The sequence below is a fragment of the Ambystoma mexicanum genome, chromosome 2p (genome assembly GCF_040938575.1).
Source record: "Ambystoma mexicanum isolate Mex_15411 chromosome 2p, UKY_AmexF1_1, whole genome shotgun sequence".
NCBI classification, from domain to species: Eukaryota; Metazoa; Chordata; class Amphibia; order Caudata; family Ambystomatidae; genus Ambystoma; species Ambystoma mexicanum.
In genome coordinates, this window is record NC_090923.1 from 525,673,969 (window position 1) to 525,692,376 (window position 18,408).

Sequence of the window (18,408 nt, forward strand, 5' to 3'; positions counted from 1 at the left end):
CCTCCTGTGAGTGCTACTCTTTTCTACTGAAGCCTAAGCCTTTGCTCCCTCCAAACAAATTGTGCAACTGTTCATAGAGGGCATGGCATTTTCTTTGCGCACAACATGACACAATAAATGCTGACATACATCTGCACCGATTTGTCTTGGATATAGGTATTTGTGTTGACTACATTGATCCTGTTCTTGTCTAAGAAGCTCCCCAAGCACATGTAACGCAGTTAAATCTTTGAATCAGTGCGCGGCAGCCTGTTGCCACTACACTTGCTGGATCACATTCAGGGAGGCATTTAGACTTCAAAATTTTTCCTGAAGTGTTATTCAGAACAATGTTTTTAGCACACAAAAACACTTATTGGGGTCCACCTTTTCAGTGTGGAGGCTGATCCTTATGTTGGTACCATTTAATGGGTGACCTCAGAGGATGGATTTCACAGAAGATTCCTCATAATGTATGGGGGCTCCTGTCCTTAGGCATGGGGTGCCTGGGGCTGTTGCCCATTTCAGAGACAATTGTGTGGTTTCATAAAAACTTGGGGCCACATTTCAGTGAGGAACTATTTTTATTTTTTATTCGACCTTCATAAGAAGTGTGTGGTCCCTGAGTTATACGTCACTCGGTAGTATTTCAAGAGTGAGGTTTTTGTAGGAGAAATTTAAAATTTAAAAGCAACGAACTTCGTCCATAATGCAGAGTTATATGGTGTTGTTCACAGGGTATCCCGAGTTGGTTTTTGGAATATCCTTAGTTAAAAAGTGGTCGACCGGTTTCGATGAATTTGATTGATCATCTTCTTCAGGACCTTGATTTTGGCTTGTCTCTAGGAGATCAGGGGTATGGAAGGGGCACCGTCATCCCTTTTACCTAAGAGAAATCAAACCAAAATGGGTTTTAAATCTTGAGGTCACAGTGGTTCTTGAAGTTTTATTCTGTGGTGTTTTCTATTCACTTAATACAATTAAATTGATATACTAGCATTTTTTGACAGTCATTTGGCTATTTAGGCTAAAATGGACATAGAAGGCAGCTGGTGATTACCTCATATATAGTAACTGACAGCCGGGTCTTTCTTGTCATGCGTGACTCCAGTCCTGTAAGACATTAACAAGGTGTTTTTTATAAGATAAAAGCCTACGTAAGGCTGTATCATAAATGAGTCGTAATACGATTATAGGAGTGTCTAGTACCGTCTGATTTGGGGTTGACAGACGAAGCGCTGGTGTGCGTTCATATCTCTGTGTTTACTTCCAAATGCGGTTCGCGGTATAGTGCGGGGAAACCCTTTGTTCTAAGAAGCACCACTTTCATGTAAAGAGGTGCTATCCCAGTACCAGGCGCTTATGCCGTGTGGGAATACATCTACCCACATTCATGCATCTGCCCACATAAAGACTCTACATGAAAAACATGTACATGCGCGGTGAATCGGTCTACATCCCTGTCCTAGATACCGATCGCGGGTGCGGCAGGTATCCCAATAATAGTTCGCGGTCATGCAAGAGGGATCTTGATTCCGAAAGGGCCACGAGTGTAGACGCCTAAATCGCGTAATTCGCGTTCGACTTGGAATTCACTCACCGTGTGGCACAAATGCTTGCTGGTGTCTGTGAGACGCCGAAGGAGTTGTTCAGTTTTAGCAACCGTTGCCCAGCAACGGCGGCATTTATACGTTGGCCGTTTTTGCTGTTGATGATCCTCATTTTTGGGGGCCATCTTAGAGTGGCTAAAATTACATTTAAGGGATATGCATTTTTGCACGGGCAGTTTAAGTGCGGGCTGCAAAGTAGCTGATGCAGTAGCCTTACTTTCTTTTGACTCCTGTATTCATTATGGCAATCCTTTTTTTTTTTTTTTTTTTTTTTTTTTTTTTTTTTAAAAATAAAAAAATAAAAATTCTTTTACAGTGGTCTCATTCCCTTATTAGTTTTTAGAAGGGGGGAGAAAAAAGCAAAGACAGTTTGTTATTCTAAGCAATATCCAAATTGTATTTTTGCCACCTACATATGTATTCGCCTTCTGTCTTCATCAAGGGTGCTGGGCAGGGGACTAGGCGTAATTGCGATTCCTTATTTTGCGTGGCTAGGTAATTGAGTTATGTATAGGGGCGGGCGCAGGGCGGGGCCTCAGCACTACTTGACTGCGGAGAGGAGGTTCCACATATGTAGGGGGTGTACATTATCGTTTCTCAGGTGTATCCCCAATAAGCGGAATCCCATATTGAGTTTCTTGTCATGCTTCTTCGTTTCTTTTTTGAGCAATATCTTCATTTCATTAGGGCCAGGCTGTTCCACTGGATTTCTTCATTGAGTCCATTTTTCTCTGTATTGAGTCTAAAAATCCAGAGTTGTTCTCGTTTCAGGAGCATTTTTCCGAAATCCCCTCCCCTTCTGGGTGGGGTTAATTTTTCCAAGATGGTCCATGTGAAGTCTTCTTGTTTGTGACCTTTTTTCACGAAATGGTTTACAAGGGGGGCTGTCAGTTTTTTTGTACGAATACATGATTTGTGTTCAATAAGTCTTGTTTTTACTTCTCTCGTTGTCATGCCTACATATCGTAGGGTGCATGGGCACGTGATGAGGTAGATTACCCCTTTGGATTTGCAATTGGTGAAACTCCTCTGTTGCCATGGTGTGTGCCATCCGATCTCGATCGATTTGCTGCGTGTGGTTTGGGCGCACATTGAGCACCCTCCACATGGTGTGTGTCCCATTGGCTTGTTGGCTCCCCAGATAGTATTCTCCGACTCATTGTTGCTTGGTTCTCTCATAGTGTGGACCAGACTGTCCCTTAGGTTTCTACGTCTTTTGATGGCAAAGGACGGTAGAGGCAAGGAGCTGGCGCCTGTATTTAGGATGGGCCAAAGTTTTTTTATTTCTCTTTTGATGCGGTTGAACATGGGGGAATAACTCATTACTGCTGTTAAAAAAAAAAAAAAAAATAAAAAAAAAAGATTGCCATAATGAATACAGGAGTCAAAAGAAAGTAAGGCTACTGCATCAGCTACTTTGCAGCCCGCACTTAAACTGCCCGTGCAAAAATGCATATCCCTTAAATGTAATTTCAGCCACTCTAAGATGGCCCCCAAAAATGAGGATCATCAACAGCAAAAACGGCCAACGTATAAATGCCGCAGTTGCTGGGCAACGGTTGCTAAAACTGAACAACTCCTTCGGCGTCTCACAGACACCAGCAAGCATTTGTGCCACACGGTGAGTGAATTCCAAGTCGAACGCGATTTAGGCGTCTACACTCGTGGCCCTTTCGGAATCAAGATCCCTCGTGCATGACCGCGAACTATTATTGGGATACCTGCCGCACCCGCGATCGGTATCTAGGACAGGGATGTAGACCGATTCACCGCGCATGTACATGTTTTTCATGTAGAGTCTTTATGTGGGCAGATGCATGAATGTGGGTAGATGTATTCCCACACGGCATAAGCGCCTGGTACTGGGATAGCACCTCTTTACAAGAAAGTGGCGCTTCTTAGAACAAAGGGTTTCCCCGCACTATACCGCGAACCGCATTTGGAAGTAAACACAGAGATATGAACGCACACCAGCGCTTCGTCTGTCAACCCCAAATCAGACGGTACTAGACACTCCTATAATCGTATTACGACTCATTTATGATACAGCCTTACGTAGGCTTTTATCTTATAAAAAAACACCTTGTTAATGTCTTACAGGACTGGAGTCACGCATGACAAGAAAGACCCGGCTGTCAGTTACTATATATGAGGTAATCACCAGCTGCCTTCTATGTCCATTTTAGCCTAAATAGCCAAATGACTGTCAAAAAATGCTAGTATATCAATTTAATTGTATTAAGTGAATAGAAAACACCACAGAATAAAACTTCAAGAACCACTGTGACCTCAAGATTTAAAACCCATTTTGGTTTGATTTCTCTTAGGTAAAAGGGATGACGGTGCCCCTTCCATACCCCTGATCTCCTAGAGACAAGCCAAAATCAAGGTCCTGAAGAAGATGATCAATCAAATTCATCGAAACCGGTCGACCACTTTTTAACTAAGGATATTCCAAAAACCAACTCGGGATACCCTGTGAACAACACCATATAACTCTGCATTATGGACGAAGTTCGTTGCTTTTAAATTTCTCCTACAAAAACCTCACTCTTGAAATACTACCGAGTGACGTATAACTCAGGGACCACACACTTCTTATGAAGGTCGAATAAAAAATAAAAATAGTTCCTCACTGAAATGTGGCCCCAAGTTTTTATGAAACCACACAATTGTCTCTGAAATGGGCAACAGCCCCAGGCACCCCATGCCTAAGGACAGGAGCCCCCATACATTATGAGGAATCTTCTGTGAAATCCATCCTCTGAGGTCACCCATTAAATGGTACCAACATAAGGATCAGCCTCCACACTGAAAAGGTGGACCCCAATAAGTGTTTTTGTGTGCTAAAAACATTGTTCTGAATAACACTTCGGGAAAAATTTTGAAGTCTAAATGCCTCCCTGAATGTGATCCAGTATATCTTAGTGCGGCGACTAGACTGCTGGGAAGTATTAAAATAACAACGGATCTGGAGTACCCCTCCGGTCAAAAAATAACCTACAACAAGAAGGAACAGTCTGGAAATTTTGGCTAAAAAAAGACATATTCTTTTAAGAACCACCATATAATAAAAAATGGCAGAAAATAATTACCTGGCATTTGCAGAAGATCTTGTGGAAGGCATTCTAGCGAACCCCTCCCTACTTGGAACAAATGCAACAATACAAGCCCTGACAAACAACGACGAATGGAATGAAATTGAAGCCCTAAGGAAAAAACTAATACGAACAGAGCTGCATGGTGCACTAATGGTAGAATATCTAAGAGCCCATGCAGCACCCAGTGGGCTCATCATACACATAGAACCGAGAATCTTCCTAGATGACCTGCAATTTAGAAAAGACTGGTCCTTTATAGCTAACAAATGCACAAGAGATTGGCTAATTCTCATCATTAACACAGCCAAGACAGTTTCAGAAAAACTAATGAAGGACATCCAAACCAAATTAGATACCAACAAAGCCAACATCGCATTAGAGATTTACAATACTAAATTAGCAGCACTCGAGACATCATTGAAGGAATTCCATGAACTAAATCTTACAAGGAAGATCAACAAACTCAAAAAGGATCTGTCAGCCTTCTCACACGAGAAAATCTACCCATACACAACGGAAAACTACTTCTCTGAAGAGGCGAAACTAGCGAGGAAAAATGCTTTCCTACAAAACCAACAAGTGGGTGGAAGACAGGTCAGAGGCAACAGATCGGGTTCATCTAACAACTCTAGTATGAGCTCAGATGACGACCTCAGGGCACAACAACATCAATTAACCACAACAGGCCAACCTCGGAACACCTGGGGACAAGGGCGAGGCACCAACAATGTCCGTTTTTTAGGCCAACAAGGGAACCAACGAGGGAGGCCACGGTGGCAACCCTTTTCCCCAATGACAACCCGCAGTCGCGGCAAAGGATTCCAACAACCGAACCTTCCCTAGTCATGAACCTGTCATCACATATACTCACAGAAGCAGAAAGAAAAATTCTAGAAAAAGGACTCTCTTTTGTACCAACTGCTCGATATGACCCATTCCAAACAAGAATCGAAATAAAACAACTGGTCAGAAAAATAAGATTGAAACAATTCTTTCAAGAAACCACGGAAAAAGAAACTGGGAAATTTACGGACCTCCATCCGGCCTCACAATTCTTTCCTCCCACTGAAAGCAATACCTCAGAGTGCAACACTTTTGAACAAGCACTCATCAAAAAAGTGGAGATAATGGAAAAAGAACACAAATTCGTACACAACAACTACAGTAAAGCAGAAGCAGAGGCCTTAAAAACATTGGCCAATGATGATACAATAATAATCAAGCCAGCAGATAAGGGAGGAGCCACGGTCCTAATGGACATACAAAACTACCAACAGATGGTCAACACTCTGGTACAAGATCAGACCAGTTACAGAGCTCTTCCCTGTGATCCTACTCCATCTCTACGAAGATTGATTGCACCTATCGTGGAGGAGGCACTCAATGAGGAACACATTAACGAAAAAGAAGCCGCTTTCCTCACACCAACACATCCTAGACTGCCAGCGTTTTACGCACTACCAAAGGTACATAAAGGGACAATTCCCATACCTGGAAGACCCATAGTATCAGGAATCAACTCGATCCTGGAACCCCTGTCCCAATATGTAGACAGATTCCTACGTGACAGGATCCCCAAGATGACATCCTATGTAAAGGATTCAACGGCCATACTAAATCTGCTCACTGCTCTCCCTTTTGATGGAACTAACCAATGGCTAGTAACAATGGACATCGAAGCACTCTACACCAGTATTCCTCAGCAGGAGACAGTGGAAATGGTAAGAAGAACCCTGACTAATGACCAGAGTCTAACCCCAGGACATGTGGGCTTCATCACAGAACTTGCTAGAATAGCCCTAACTAGAAACTTTTTCATTCTGGAAAACGTATTCTTTCAGCAGATTTCCGGGACAGCAATGGGCGCAACTTTTGCGCCTAGCTTGGCTAATCTCTATGTTGAACATTTTGAAAAGGAATTCGTATATGAAGACACAAACCCCTATCGGGACAAAATAAAGGTCTGGAAAAGGTACATCGACGATGTCCTCATGATATTTGAAGGGTCTGAACAAGAACTCACAGCCTTCCACCAGTGGCTGAACAACTGTAATGCACACTTGAGATTCACCATTGAGGCCAACAGGACAGAGACACACTTCCTGGACCTTCATATCAAAAACCAAGGAAATGAACTGCTGGCACGGGTCTACAAAAAAGACACTGATAGGAATTCATTACTACAATACAACAGCTATCACCCGAAAGCCCTGAGGGATAATCTCCCATTTGGACAATTCCTTCGGTACCGCAGGACATGTACAAGATTGGAAGATTTCAAAGAACAATCTGTAGCTCTCAAGAAACAACTGAAAAAAAGAGGCTATCCGAAAAGAATCATTAATGACACATACAAAAGGGCAAGAAATATACCGAGAGAAATTACTCTCCAACAACATAAAAAAGATGAAAAAAGAGAAGAAATAACAGCAGTAATGAGTTATTCCCCCATGTTCAACCGCATCAAAAGAGAAATAAAAAAACTTTGGCCCATCCTAAATACAGGCGCCAGCTCCTTGCCTCTACCGTCCTTTGCCATCAAAAGACGTAGAAACCTAAGGGACAGTCTGGTCCACACTATGAGAGAACCAAGCAACAATGAGTCGGAGAATACTATCTGGGGAGCCAACAAGCCAATGGGACACACACCATGTGGAGGGTGCTCAATGTGCGCCCAAACCACACGCAGCAAATCGATCGAGATCGGATGGCACACACCATGGCAACAGAGGAGTTTCACCAATTGCAAATCCAAAGGGGTAATCTACCTCATCACGTGCCCATGCACCCTACGATATGTAGGCATGACAACGAGAGAAGTAAAAACAAGACTTATTGAACACAAATCATGTATTCGTACAAAAAAACTGACAGCCCCCCTTGTAAACCATTTCGTGAAAAAAGGTCACAAACAAGAAGACTTCACATGGACCATCTTGGAAAAATTAACCCCACCCAGAAGGGGAGGGGATTTCGGAAAAATGCTCCTGAAACTAGAACAACTCTGGATTTTTAGACTCAATACAGAGAAAAATGGACTCAATGAAGAAATCCAGTGGAACAGCCTGGCCCTAATGAAATGAAGATATTGCTCAAAAAAGAAACGAAGAAGCATGACAAGAAACTCAATATGGGATTCCGCTTATTGGGGATACACCTGAGAAACGATAATGTACACCCCCTACATATGTGGAACCTCCTCTCCGCAGTCAAGTAGTGCTGAGGCCCCGCCCCTATACATAACTCAATTACCTAGCCACGCAAAATAAGGAATCGCAATTACGCCTAGTCCCCTGCCCAGCACCCTTGATGAAGACAGAAGGCGAATACATATGTAGGTGGCAAAAATACAATTTGGATATTGCTTAGAATAACAAACTGTCTTTGCTTTTTTCTCCCCCCTTCTAAAAACTAATAAGGGAATGAGACCACTGTAAAAGAATTTTTATTTTTTTATTTTTTTTTTTTAAAAAAAAAAAAAAAAGGATTGCCATAATGAATACAGGAGTCAAAAGAAAGTAAGGCTGCTGCATCAGCTACTTTGCAGCCCGCACTTAAACTGCCCGTGCAAAAATGCATATCCCTTAAATGTAATTTTAGCCACTCTAAGATGGCCCCCAAAAATGAGGATCATCAACAGCAAAAACGGCCAACGTATAAATGCCGCCGTTGCTGGGCAACGGTTGCTAAAACTGAACAACTCCTTCGGCGTCTCACAGACACCAGCAAGCATTTGTGCCACACGGTGAGTGAATTCCAAGTCGAACGCGAATTACGCGATTTAGGCATCTACACTCGTGGCCCTTTCGGAATCCAGATCCCTCGTGCATGACCGCGAACTATTATTGGGATACCTGCCGCACCCGCGATCGGTATCTAGGACAGGGATGTAGACCGATTCACCGCGCATGTACATGTTTTTCATGTAGAGTCTTTATGTGGGCAGATGCATGAATGTGGGTAGATGTATTCCCACACGGCATAAGCGCCTGGTACTGGGATAGCACCTCTTTACAAGAAAGTGGCGCTTCTTAGAACAAAGGGTTTCCCCGCACTATACCGCGAACCGCATTTGGAAGTAAACACAGAGATATGAACGCACACCAGCGCTTCGTCTGTCAACCCCAAATCAGACGGTACTAGACACTCCTATAATCGTATTACGACTCATTTATGATACAGCCTTACGTAGGCTTTTATCTTATAAAAAACACCTTGTTAATGTCTTACAGGACTGGAGTCACGCATGACAAGAAAGACCCGGCTGTCAGTTACTATATATGAGGTAATCACCAGCTGCCTTCTATGTCCATTTTAGCCTAAATAGCCAAATGACTGTCAAAAAATGCTAGTATATCAATTTAATTGTATTAAGTGAATAGAAAACACCACAGAATAAAACTTCAAGAACCACTGTGACCTCAAGATTTAAAACCCATTTTGGTTTGATTTCTCTTAGGTAAAAGGGATGACGGTGCCCCTTCCATACCCCTGATCTCCTAGAGACAAGCCAAAATCAAGGTCCTGAAGAAGATGATCAATCAAATTCATCGAAACCGGTCGACCACTTTTTAACTAAGGATATTCCAAAAACCAACTTGGGATACCCTGTGAACAACACCATATAACTCTGCATTATGGACGAAGTTCGTTGCTTTTAAATTTTCAATTTCTCCTACAAAAACCTCACTCTTGAAATACTACCGAGTGACGTATAACTCAGGGACCACACACTTCTTATGAAGGTCAAATAAAAATAGTTCCTCACTGAAATGTGGCCCCAAGTTTTTATGAAACCACACAATTGTCTCTGAAATGGGCAACAGCCCCAGGCACCCCATGCCTAAGGACAGGAGCCCCCATACATTATGAGGAATCTTCTGTGAAATCCATCCTCTGAGGTCACCCATTAAATGGTACCAACATAAGGATCAGCCGCCACACTGAAAAGGTGGACCCCAATAAGTGTTTTTGTGTGCCACTACACTTGCCCAATTTTATTTAGTATCATTCATGGTAGTGGTTGACCAGTTAACGGGCATTAATATCTCACTGCCATGTGGCCAATGAGGCATATTTATAGGAATAATTTAACTAGTGAGAAGGAGCTATCCGGAACGGCCTGGCTCCATTCCCAAAATGCAAGCGGAATTAATAAAGCAGCTAGTCTAGAATGTTGTACGATTTGCTTTGTAGCTGTTCTGGCTACTGAAGTGTGCTGTGCCTTTGCTCGACCTCGAATCCCCATATCTCCTCAGCTCCCACACTTACCCTTTGACTCGGGGGGGGGGGGGGGGGGTATATTTCAAGTGCTACTACCATGTTGCAATGCAGTAGTGGTCTCGTATGTTGCTTCTTGTTTGAGTGAAACCTACCATCTAGTTGTTAATTTATTTTTGGAACCTTGTATGTTCTGTTATATGGCATTTTTAAAGCACCTACTGCCATTGGTATGGCCTCAAAGCTCTGTGGGGTGAATGCCCTTGGAGGACTGAAGTATGAGATTTGAAGGAGGATTCTAGAATGTGTGTGCATTTTTAGCCAGTGCAGAGCTATATAGGGGTGGCAAAGTCCCTAATGGCGAGCTATGGAGATCTGGATAGCAAATGGGTGGTCAGGAGGCTAGGGGAGTCGGGGAGACTTGTGTGCAACTGGACTAGATTTATCATGGGACTCAGTTACAATATAATGACAGTGGTGTGTTATGAGGTTGAGTAGTGATTATTGCAGATAAGTGCAGGTGGGTCGCCGTGCCTCAGGAGGGGCACAGCTATATTCCATTGTGAGGGAGTGCTGTACCTGGCAGCAAATCAAGGCTGATATCTAGTTATGAGGTTATACAGATCTTAAAACTGATTGACTGGAAACCTAATGCGGCCTGGGTCCTGTTTTGTTGTCTCAGATGTGTCATATGGTGCCCACCTTCCTGCCTGTGGGGGGCAGGGGTGGGTGTAATGGTTCACACTGGAGGTGGATGCGGTCGGGTCAGCCTTCCGGAAGGCGAGGTGATCTTCTATGCAGTGGCTGTTGAAAGGTATTCAGTTCCATTTGGGTGGGAGCTTGAATGGAAAATTTCCCCCCACACCCCTTTATTCTGGTCAATTTTGCAACTGGGATGACTAGGAGAGCTGTGCCTGATCTTATGTTTCTGGAGGGCCTATCGGGTGTGAGTTTGTGTTGATCTTCTGTGTTGTGTAGTGTGCGGTGGGTGATGCCCATTGCCTTGTAGGTGGATTGCCGCCCAATCGGCAGCCAGTGCAGCACACGGAGGGTGGGTGTGATGTGTTGTCTAGGGCCTAGAGCAAGAAGGAGTCTTGCTGCAGTGTTTTGAGCCGTTGGAGTTTTCTAAGTTGTAATGACTAACCCCCAGGTATAGTAAGAAGCATAGTTTTGAGTGTTAGTGGACCATGGCCACGGTTGTAGCAACTCTTTTGGGAGAAGGTCAGTTGCGTTGGAGAATGCGTAAGGGTAGCTAGCAGGCTTTTTTTCACTGAGCCGATGTGTCTGGTCTGATTCTGCTTGCATCCAAGCTTTTTTTTACTTTGGGGGTTTGGAGGAGGACAGGACAGTCTTCCCACAGATCTTGATTTGGGATGTTGCTGGTTTCAGCAGGAGGTGGTTAGCTGTCATCCAGCGGTAGATTGCTGTGAGGGCGGGGGAGATGGAGATGGTTGAGGTGTTGTCTGCATAGCAAGCTAGTCGGAGCGGGCTCGGGTAGAGGTTAGAGTAGGGGGAGGCGCCCTGTGCTACATGAGTAACAGGCTAGGGAGTGAATGAGGTGGGAGGCATGTGGGCCATTTGGGATCTGTTGGAGAGGAAGGAGGAAATCTACTTAAGCGCGGAGTTCCTGGTGCAGAGCGAGTTTAGTCTCCGTGAGGGTGGGGTGGTCAATGTCGTCCAAGGCTGCTGAGAGGTCAAGGAGGATGTGTGGCACAACCATGCCTGAGAGCCTTTTGAGGTCATCCCAGATGGAGAGTCTGTCTCTAATAGGGGTCTGAAGCTGGATTGTATGAGGCCGGGGAGGAGGTGGAATTCTGTGATGTACGATGTCTTGAAGACTGGTGGTCTCAAGGGATCTTAAGGTGGTGGCTGTTGGCCAGTAGCTCTAGAAATTCAGGATGGGTGATGGAGGAGGAGCAGCAGCAGAAGACGACCGAGTGAAGGGCCCGGTGGGGGAGGGTGAGGTCTGAGAACCCAGTGGGGTTGGGGGGGGGGGGAGCGGAAGTGAAGCTAATTTTAGTGTCAATGCCTAGTGCTTGGGAAGGGGGGAGGAGATGGTGCAAAAAGGGGCCTTGAATTCTGAGATCTTGTGGAGTTCACTGCAGGGTTTGGGGTATTGGTGTTTCTATGCCAGTAAATAGTTCTGGCCTTGCGTATTACTACCCTATAGGATTTGTGTTGCTGGGTGGAGGTTCTTTTGTGGAAACAGATGGCCTAATACCTTACCAGTGACGTTACCCCTCAGAATAGAAGGTAATGCAGGGAACGGGATTATCGAGCAGATGGACCCGTAGCAAAAACAAAACTTGTCCCAGTGCTAATGACAAAAGTATTGGAAATAAGCTGAAGCGTGAGAACCATGTTCATGTAAGGCAGAGCTACATGAAATACAGAAGAGTGTAATTTAAAAGATGTTTCCTTCGGAGAAAGGAAATGTCAATAGGTCCCGAAGATGCGAAATGATATAATAAAGCTATTTGGGAAACGCACCCAGGAGACCAGGAAGACCAGGAATTAGCTCATAGATGAAACTGCACTCTGGAAAGGGGCTAGAACCTTCTACAAAAGTAAGATTGATTTGCTTAAAGTGAGTAGAGTAAAACTTAGTCAAGTACAAGAGTTGCAGAACTTGATTATTTGTTTATGGTCTATTGAGTGGAACGAAAGAACATATCCTATGAGAAAACACAGCAACCAGGAGGAGTCATCATTATCTTGCCTTAAGTTACATTAGTGGTAGATGGGTTAGATTTGGACAGTGTACAGACTTGTGAATGGACATTCACTCTGATGAGCACCTTAGAAAAAATAGGTAGGGAACGCCTCACGTCTAGGGAGAGTTGAGCCTTATTTTACTTTAGAATAAATATCATGCTTAAAGTCTTCACAGCCTGTGTCTGCCTGATCCGCCACAACACCCTGAAATCTTAAGGATATGCCATCAATTGCGAGAAGTCTTGCATTCAGCCTTCAAGGCAATTAACCTTTCTGGGAGCTCTGTTTTCTACGGCAACTGTACTGGTCAGATCATACCCAGACTGAATTCTCACAATCCTCTCTAAGGTACGTGCTTTCAGTACATTAAAGGAAGTGTCAGTCAGAAGATTCATGGCCCTGTTAGGTACGATGTCATCTTGCACCCCACTGATTTCCCCATTGCAGGTTTTGCATGCTACTCTTCCCAACAATTCTGCAGATGGTCACAAATGCAGGGCAGCTGGGAGAACTGGTTAACAATCTCACCTGCTCCCCTTTGGTATCTACAATGGCCCTCCCTCTTTTTTTGCCGTCCTCAAAGGTAAGGCGGTGAGGGTCATCGTACAACAACCATTTACTGCAAATGGAAACGAGGAGGTTCCCAAACCAGTCAGCTGTCACGGGAGTAACAGCAACTATAGCGTTGACCTGCCAAGGGTCCAAATACATTGGCGGATCAACTCGGTTTAACAGTGCCACGAATGGCAGAGGTGTGGTACTGACCTTGTGCACCTGTCAGGCGACCTGCCGCTGTGCATTACTGTGGCACCGGACCTGGTGTCAGAGACAAGCATACGTATATCATCTGAACCTGAATTTACTCTGCTCAAAGAATGGCTCCTGACTGCGCTGAGTTTGGAAACCTAAATATTTCAGAATGGTCCTGCAAGCAGTGAGAAGATCTTAATGTGTAAGTGCTTCTGGGCGCGCTGTGTGCAGAAGTTACTGTAGCTGCTTACTACGGAGGTGCACAAGATCCTACCGTATATGCTCTGCTTAGCAGCAAGTGGACTATCTTATACCTCTGGACGAGTGTCTAGCTGCCATATTCCGTTACACTAGGATGCTGCACAAAATGGCAATTTTCAGGGAGAGAAAGCAATTTGTGGGAGCCCCCTTCCATACTTTTATTCAAATTAGGAAATGTTCCCCCGCATGGAGCCCTCGGAACAGTTCTTACCATACTTTTGAAACTACCCTTTGAGCAGACTTCAAATATGTCTCCTAGAAGGCCACTTTCCTCAAAGTAATAGATAATGGGAGTGTCACAGATTCAGATCCTAGCTGTCAATGATGCCTATCCCTGATTCTGTAGTGGGGGGCATATCTTAAATGCAACCCTTATGCTATTGTGACTTTGACTGCCACCATAGATGTCAAGAGGGCACCTGTGAACTGAACCTGCTTTGTTCTACTGGGAACACGTTGGAATTGGGCTACTGATTCAGCGGGGAACAGATGTACACTATGCTTTTGTCATGGAACTTATGAAATGGTAAAGTGCCCACCAAAACCTTTTGAGCACAGAAGGACCCAAAATCCAGGACTGTCAGCTGCAGCTCATGGAACTGGAAAGACGGCCAATTAAAATGGTCCTGGTTCTACACAACTGCATACAAAGATGGCACCAACAAAAACGACTCCAAAATATGGTGCTGAAACACTATGGGGTTGAAAAGGCCCCATTTTTAAAACTAACATCTCAAATTCTGAAGGCATCCCATACACAATAATGACCCTGGGACCAACAAACGCCATTCTTAAAAGAAGTGGTCTCCTACAAACTGCTCAAAGACCTCCTTCAGCAGAGGCAGAATAAGTTACATTGCTTTTGACCCCCCACGAACAAAATCTCAAAGATAGTTTATAAACACACAGATAGTTATGAAAACAAATCAGGAGAAATCAGCTGTTTTGCTGTGGCATTATAGATGCAGAGAATGCCCCAACCACTTTCGGACACCTAGTACGCATCAGTGGAAGGCCTTCTGTTTAAGGAAGGCTCAAAACATGCTATGGGAAAGAGGAAGAATCCCATCTCTAGACACCATCTTCAGGATACTTTGGGAAAGATTAATACATTCTTACAGGATTGGGATCAAGGTCTCACCCCTGAAAGGATGAGAGCTCTATCCTTTGAAGACTAACATCAGCTAAAACATCTAAAAGGGACTGGATACGTGATGATTTACTAGAGGACGATGGTGAAGATTATTTACTAGTGGACTTCAGTGAAGAAGAGGATGATGAAGGACCTGAACGTTGGAAAGAGGAAGAACCCATTGTTTCCCCCCATATTTCCCTTTAGGAATTTGAGCCTCCATTTTCAAATTCATGTACAGATCACCAGAGAAATTTGATTGCATTGCTGAAGAGAGCAAAAGCCAAATTTGGCATTGAGAAATTGAATTATTTGGGGGATAGCATAGAACAGCCAAAGCCTGTTGCTCACGGCAACCCCATTTGATACCAACATTCACCTTTAACTTCTGCAAGGGTTGTTTGTGTTGGTGCCAAGGCAGAGTACTGCATCCATCAATTGGGAATTGTAGATTTTCCTTTCTGTTCTACTCCTTTGACTAACTGGTCCAGTGGTTAAATAAAAAAGAATTCTGAGGGTGTAGGTACTGTGACGAATCAAAGGAATTGGTCCCTTCTCCCCAAGTTGGGATTGGGGGTGGGGGGCGGGAGGGAGAGTTTGCCCGCCTGTGAGGTCAGGGAGGTGTGCCAGCTCGGCAATACCCTCCTTAAGGGTAGAGCCAAGTGGACCTCACTGGGAGACTCCCAACCTGCCCCTGTTCCCTTTTGGGACAAGGACTCCTGTTCATGCGAGGGACTCCCTCCAGTTGAACAAATCATGGTATATTATCTGGAAACATGAACTGTCAAAACTGGGACGATGAAAAGATATCTGAGAAGATCTTGTTCCTTTAAATCAGCATGCCAACCTCACTGGGACGAGTAAGCGAGAGAATCCCGGAGGAGAGACGTGGCGAAAGAGGAGGCTGCAAGTTTCCTAGCAACGGTGGCGATGAGAACTAGGAAACCCAGGAGTTACAAACTCTGTCCCACGGGATGCCAGAATTGTGGCAAACCCGTAAAGGAGGGAACCAGCAGGCCATCCACTCAACCAAAGGTTGTGACCAGACCTTGGAAAGGAGTACGGTGGGGATGCGCAATCTGCAGAATGTTGCAGATGCCACTCCACCCCAAGGTTGCAAGGTGCCTCGAGGTACAGGCAAGTACTGGGACACTGTCTGAAGACGTGTGAGATTGGGGACTAATGCCGTAGAGGGAATAAAACGTTCCAAGATGGGACACCGTACTCGAAGGATAGTCTAGGAAAAAGGGAGGCTCTGAATTGTAGCCAAGTCAGCATTTCACCCCACAAAAAACTAATCTCAATGAGTGAGACTACTGAAACTGGTGTGTCAGTATTGAGTACATGAAAACATACAAGTTAAAAGGGGCGTTTTGAATTTGGCCTTACATAAAATTTGGTATTTTCAGTTGGGACCACACCATGGGAATATGGACTGTGTTGCAATGACGCTTAAGACTAACTGTTTACTTACTCTACTAATATCCCTAAACTATTAGTATATCCCCTGTGTAATGTACAAGGCAGCTCAGTCCATAGCCCTTTGGTGCAGAATAATGGTATAAGCAGACTCATTTTAAAAGGAATAAACGTGCAGAATGAAAGCTGCAAGAGCTGAGGAATGTGAAATCTGTTATGCTCAAAGCAAGCGCATTGTACATTTTCAGAACAGGGACCAGCACAGAAATGTTGCCATTTGCATTAGTTGGCTACTGCATGAATCGTGGTAAACGGTGCAGGTTGAACACATGCTCTCGGGAACCTTCTAGTGGGTTATTTACTTGACAAAGGGGGGTGGTGTTGATCAGCGCATTACATCACAACGAAATTCCAGCTGAGCCTCTTAAAGGGAAAACAAAAATGAGTGCTATTGGTGAGATCCCAGTGAGTTGTGTGGTGAAGGATTTTTTTTTTAAAGAATATTTCACAGGCAGTTGTCGGCTGGTGAATCTTGTCTTTCAATAACAAACGTGGGTAGTTCATTTCCAGGGATGCTGAAAGTAAATGCTATATTTCAAGGTCTTTTCGATAAGTGCATTTTATAGGCAGTTGCAGCCTGGAAAAGTATCTTTGCATTTATAAACATAGACCGCTATTTCTCGTGTTTTTATTCACTGTCCACGCAGCAAGCTTCAGATCCAACAGAAGGTTAATAAGCTGCCAAGACTAACGTGTTCAGCTTCAAGGGCAGTGTTCTGGCCATCTATCTCAATTGGTACTTGAAGTGAATATTGGGGGGAAAGCTCATTTATCATGGGGGAAGCAGTTGCAAATGAAATTTATTTGTAGCTATTTCATTTGAATCGCAGAATGTCCTGTGAAAACGTAGTGCATTGCACATGTTTTTGTACTTTGCATACATTCTAATTTCTCATGAAGCACAAGCAAAACGGAATTAAGTCAGCCACAGTCTGCTTAGTGTCCTACTTGTTGTAGTATGCAAAGAGATGTGAAGCAAGTGGTATTTTCATTTTACTGCATGTGGTAAAGCACTAAACGCTTGTCACTGTGAATTGGGTCGATTTAAAGAGTCTGGTTAAATGAAAAACAGTGTTCGGGTGTCCTGGTACATATATTCTGGGTTACCACCAAGTGGTATTGTAGATAAAATGGCAAATAACAATGAAATTGTAATCTAGTGTGCACCAGATTTGGTTTTGGCTTACCGCTCATGATTCCGATCTAAGAATAATATCAGGTAGTCCTGTATATTTGGGGCTCACCAAAATACCACTTAATACACCCATCAGGCTCACCAAAATACCCTCCCATTTATGGTGTGTTGGACAGGAACTGGTAAAACCATGAATGGGCGTGGCTTTGCATAGTATAACATCCATATTGTACGCTCACTCTCTAACCTGAAGTGCAGTGTGAGGGAACTGGCAGCAACTGTGCTGAGTGAGTTTTTTTGTTGTTGCTTTGGCACCATGTTGGAAATAGAATTGGAGTTTGCGGATTTATCTAATGAGATTAAACTGCTTTTACCACATGGTCATCTGAACATCTGATAACGTGGAAAGACGGGATTGGTACTGAAGTGGGGGGAAAAAAGACCCCGAAAAGTTCTTTGCAGAGGGAAGTATTGTACAAACGTGTCTTCTTAGATTATATCAAGCCAAGTAATGTAAACTGGAGATTGACTGTATTATGATGTGCACCAAGTTGTGGTTTTCGCTTCATAAGTTTATAAAACTACAGGGAAAAGATTCCAATATTATTACTAAGTTTGTGTAGTTTAGATGCAGAACGTGAACAAGTGGAACAGATGAAAGCTGATTTAAAACTGAGCTAGAACCTGTAAGAAAGGCATGCTATCAACAGTGACAGACACAAGTAACCACAGTTGAAGGGTGTTTATTGAAATTTGGTGTGCTAAACGCCGGAGTAAGCTATGACCATCAAATAATAAAGAATGCAATCCTAGTAGAGTAACATACAAGGACCTATACTAAAAAAAGCTATTGCAAATCCTTACTACTAATTTACAAATATTGTGGGGTAAAGTTCATGAAAAAGAAAGGTGTTCACAAAATGAAACGTCAGGATGATTGGGCCGTTGGTCTCCCCCACGTTTTCAGCCAGGGCAAGGCAGTTTACTTGAGCAAAGCACACACTCTGGCTTCTGCAGCTCGAGGAT